The sequence below is a fragment of the Macrotis lagotis genome, chromosome 2 (assembly GCF_037893015.1).
Source record: "Macrotis lagotis isolate mMagLag1 chromosome 2, bilby.v1.9.chrom.fasta, whole genome shotgun sequence".
In the NCBI taxonomy this organism is placed as follows: Eukaryota; Metazoa; Chordata; class Mammalia; order Peramelemorphia; family Peramelidae; genus Macrotis; species Macrotis lagotis.
The window spans coordinates 130,806,751-130,811,792 of NC_133659.1; the positions used below are offsets into that span (position 1 = coordinate 130,806,751).

The 5,042-nt window shown below is 34.7% G+C and overlaps 1 non-coding gene across 1 annotated transcript; it reads right to left on the minus strand.

The window, feature by feature from the left end:
* Positions 1 to 3,308: 3,308 nt before the first annotated feature.
* On the minus strand, positions 3,309 to 3,442 carry LOC141515773 (small nucleolar RNA SNORA35). The gene has a single exon (XR_012476518.1). It is a non-coding gene; the product is annotated as a small nucleolar RNA SNORA35 (small nucleolar RNA).
* Positions 3,443 to 5,042: the final 1,600 nt, after the last annotated feature.

Sequence of the window (5,042 nt, forward strand, 5' to 3'; positions counted from 1 at the left end):
GGGGCAGCCCCTCCCTTGGTTGTCAGGGTAACCAGGCCGGGACGCCGGAGGAGGAAGAGAGGAAGCAGGGGAGGCCGGGCCCCAAGGGGGGGAGGGGAGAGAGCGAGGCGGGAAACGGCTGAAGCGCCATCCATCCTCAGACTACAGAAAGTGTAGCTTCAAAACTGTGAGTTTCAGCACGAGGGCCATTAAGGGCCGGAAAGAATTTTGCTAGAATGTCAGCTTTTGAGGGACCAAGGAAGAGAGTGGACATAGGCCTGTCTGTTATTATTAATAACAAGATGGCGGAATGGGGATCAGTAGCCTTCCCCTTAAAGGATTAGAGGGCCTAATAAATGCTTGGTCCCCACCACCATACTGGTGTTCTCATTTGATCCTGAATCTGAAAGATTAGCTATTATTAAAAAAAAGTGTTTTTTTACATTTAAAAATTTTAAAAATTAAAAATAAAAAAAATAATTTAAAAAAATTAGCCATCATATCCCCCCCACTGTCCTAGGCTTCTAAAATTATAGCTTATCCACGCTTTTAAATTCCTCATTTTTCTTAATTAGGTTCAATTAGGCATCAATCCTGTTAACAGGGAAACCGTCACCACAAGGCAAGCACAAAGCATCTGAACTAGTGACTGCTGAGTTTGATTCTTTTATCAGTTCCAAATGTGTTTAACATTTGTCGAAACAACACTGGAAACCACTCAAGAAATGCTAAAAAGCCAACTAGTTTGAATACTAGGTACTCTACAGGATCTCAAGATAGATATGATTTCAGTCAAAGAGACTTGTAGGGAAGAACAAGTCCATTATATAACAGCACTAGAAAACCAGTTGCTAACAGTGCAGGAAAAGGTGACCAACCTTGAAGACAGATGCAGTTCTTAGAACAACTGGCACAATTGAGGGCATTGAAGGGGGGAAAGAATCTGAATCTTGATAACCTGAAGAAATAATTCAAGAGAAGTTTGCCCAATTGAAATCCTTAAATCAAAAATACTCATGTATACCAATGTCTCATTAGACTCTAAAATTCAAGCCAGAATCTTCTGAACCTTGAGAAAAAAAGAAATATCAGAAAACAGTGATTTACATTTCACCACACTTGTCAGTTAAATCCATGGAAAAATAGTGATGAAGGCACAGTATATAAAAGAGATAATAGATTTGGATTCTAGAGTCATATTTGTCACAAATTCTTTCTGAAAGCAAAAGAATGTTTAAAAATTAAGCCTTTAAAGAATTCTTGAGAAAAGTCTACAACTAAAAAGGATTTTATGAGCAGAGGGGAACCTGACTCCCTTGGATAGTTAATATATTCAAGAAAGAGTTCCTAAAGTATGTTGTTAAGGATAGTTTGGATTTTAAAGTAAAATTTACACCTCAAGAGATTTAACATAATATTGTGAAATTAAAAATAAACATTAATTAAATCCCTGTTTTTAATATTCCTAGCTGGTTAAAATATAAAGTTTCTCCCTTATGTAAGATTAGTCTGGAAAGATTGTTGCTCATGTAATAATAGTTTTGATGATAAGAAAAGTAAAATAGATGATATTTCAGGACAGAGTGGGGAAAAGAGCTGATTTCTCATGATGAAATAACCCCTCTTTGACTAAGTTGGAAGATAGGTGAAAGGATAAGAAAATCCTAATTATAATAACATTAATGAGTTTGAAAATAGCTTGTCTATAAGAAAACACATAATCCAAAAAAGATTTTAGGAAGACTAAGAACACAAGAAGGAAATTTATCACACATTAGTAAGCAGAAGATAAGAGTAATAAAAGGATTATTAATTAATGCTTTCCTGTTTGGATTTAACTTTAAGGAGATAAGACTATTACTTAATAGTAGAAGTAATAGCAAACAACAAAACCCAACAGTATTAAAATTCTAACACACCAAACTAAACAGCAGTTAGGTTAAAAACCTAATTTTTAGAGACTAAGTAGAATCTATCTCATGTTGTTCCCACTGATTTTAATAATGGCTTTTAAAATTATTTAAGTTTTGATAGATCAAGGAAGACAGATAAATTATAAAATCAAACTACATAGAAGATAGAAAAAATTTTAAAACATACATTTTCAAGTAGTAATTTGCATAAAACTCTACTTTCTCACAGAAGGCTCAAGTAAATCTGAAAAGATGAATTTCATATACTAAGTTTTCAGACTCAAATGCAATAGAAACACTTATAGAAGGCTTCATAAGAAAATTTGTTGATTCAAAGAAGAAAAAATGTAGCCTAAATATACTAACCATAAGATGATAATGCTAGAGATCAATGAGATTAAATTCCTGTTAATAACAAAAAACTTTAAAAAAAGTCATTTTAAAAGTTAAATTAGAAAAGTTGGAAGAGGTTTTGTTTTAGAAGAGCAATGATTGTTATTTTATTAATGTGTTTTATAAAATACCAGCTGTGTTCTCATTCTTTGTCCTTGTTAAGGAGAGATTTGAAAGGAATTTTTGGCTCTTCTAGTCTCAATAGTATATAGTTGCAAAGCCATAATTGGACTGTCTATTAGTTATCTTTTGCTCTTAACAATTGATTGGCTTCTTCCACTCAAACACTTATAATAAGATCTTTTATGTCTGTGTCCAGTTTTTCATTCTGTAGCCTATCCAATAGATGCATCTTCATTGTCTTTTGGTTGGTTGTACTGTAATTTTGAGTCTTCAGAAGTTTTCATTGTTCTCCCTCACAAGGCAGGATCACCTTTCATCTTAAATTTCAGTATAGTAAATTAAAACAAGAATTGTTTTTCCATAAAATCTACTAAAATTGATAAAATGTATGTCATAGTAATGGTTTTACTTACACAACTGTGTCATAATGTTTGAAAGTGGCAAAAATGACAATAACGCCTAAACTGATTATTTATAAATATAATTAACTACCAATCAATACCAGTGAGGCTACTTTATAGAAGCAGATAACAGCCAACTTTATACTCAACAAATGATTTAGAATATCAAGGAGTACTTTCATAAAAGCAGAAGAAATAGCACTGGAACCACTGAACTTGGAAATTACTCAAGTAGTGATTGTCAGGAACTACAGGCATACCTTGAAGATTGCAATATTGCCTCTGTTCCAGACCAATAAAGTGAATATTGTAATAAAGCGAGTCAGGTGAATTTTTTGATTTCCCAGTGCATATAAATGTCATTATATTATATTATAGTCTACTAAATGTGCAATAGTATTATTATTTTTTTTATCAGCAATCAGGATTTATTAAAATACCTTTAACATGCACAGCACTCTGCTCTCCAACAGGGCCCAATGCCCAGTTTCCCTTGTCCGGATGTGCCCCCAGTCCAAAAAAAAGGAAGGCCTATAAGAAGGTCTGGCCCTTGTGTGGGGAGGGAGTTCCTCTTGCACTGTGATGAGGCCCAGCTGGCCACAGGCAGGGCCAGTGGGTCACTTAACAATGCTGGCAATAGTATTATGTCTAAAAAGAAAAGCCTTAATTAAAGTTTTATTTGCTTATTTTAAATACATAAGAACTTGCTAAAATAAATGTACCATTTGAGTCCTCAGTAAGTGATAAATCCTTTTGCTGATGGAGGATCTTGCCTCTGTGTTGATGGCTGCTGACCAATCAGGTATTTGCCGAAATTGGAGTAACTACAACAATTTCTTAAGATGACAAAGAAGTTTACTGATGACAGTGAAGTTTACTGATTCCAATTACTCTTCCATTCATTTGAACACTTAAGAGATCATTATTGGGCTATTAATTGGCCTGATTTCAATAACGGGCCTCAGGGAATAGAGGGACAGGGAAACAACCAGGCAGGTCAGTTGGTGGAGCAGTCAAAACATATTTATAGGTTAAAGTACTATAAGGGCATGGTTGTGAAGGCTCCCAAAATAATTACAATAGTAACATCAAAGATCATAGATCACCATAATATAAAATGGAAAAGTTTGAAATATTGTAAGAATTACCAAAATGTGATTGACAAGATTTGAGTACATACTATTGGAAAAATAATATTTTGATATAAGGTTGACACAAACTTTTAATTTGTTAAAAAAAATCATGCACAATAAAAGGTCTACCTATATCTAGTATTGAAGAAAACTAAAAATCGATCCATAAACAGAATAGAGATTCTAGAAATAGCTCTATAAAATGTTTAATGTGTTATTTACTAAGGATGATATATATTGGAATAGGTTTGGGGAGATATTTACACTGGATAAACAAAAGTGAAAAATGTATAAGCTAGAGTTTTCCCAGTTGGGTAACCCAACTTAATAGTCCAAAATTTGATAACCTGCATTTATATAGTACCTTAAGTTTTTAAAAGAATCATAGTAATTGTCAAGTGGAAGTCTTTAACTGGAGTTAGGAAAAGCTAATATTTTCTCCAGTGAAAAAACAGATTTAATGACTAGCCCATAGTCACACAACTTCCTACATAGGTTTCAAACTCAGGCCTTCTGACTTCAGATCCAGATCTTTTCTACCATCTCACACTTCAGATCTTTTGGTAAAATGGCAGAGTAGAAGTTAACCAAGCAAGCAAATTCTATTCAAATCTCCTTAGTGAAATAGAAATATTGTAATACCTCTACTTAACCCCAAAAACAAAATCCTTGGGGAAAGGGATCAGGAGAGATATGTTGAAATAACTTGCAGCTAGAGATCTTACTGTAGAGCTCACACTGATTTTATGTCTAGTCCCAGCATCTCCTAATCACCAACCTCCACCCCCTCACCTTAGAAAACATAATTGGTAATATCCACTATTCCCCTCTCTTCAGAGCTGTGGGGCCTGGAGCTGTGCAAGCTTTCTACCCTCTCTGCTGTCCTTTGATAGTTTTGAGGCTAATCACCTCCAGGGCACCACATGCAATCTTATTACCAATTAGAAAGTTTCTCCATCCTACTCACCAGAGCCCAGAAAATGCCTCCAAGGAAGTGTAGTCAAGGTGGTAGAGCAAAGGCAGAAAATGCCTCCAGCTTCCCCTCAGCCTAAACCAAGGAAATTGTTCCTGTTACTCCTAGGGTGTGAGGTCAAAGCTTT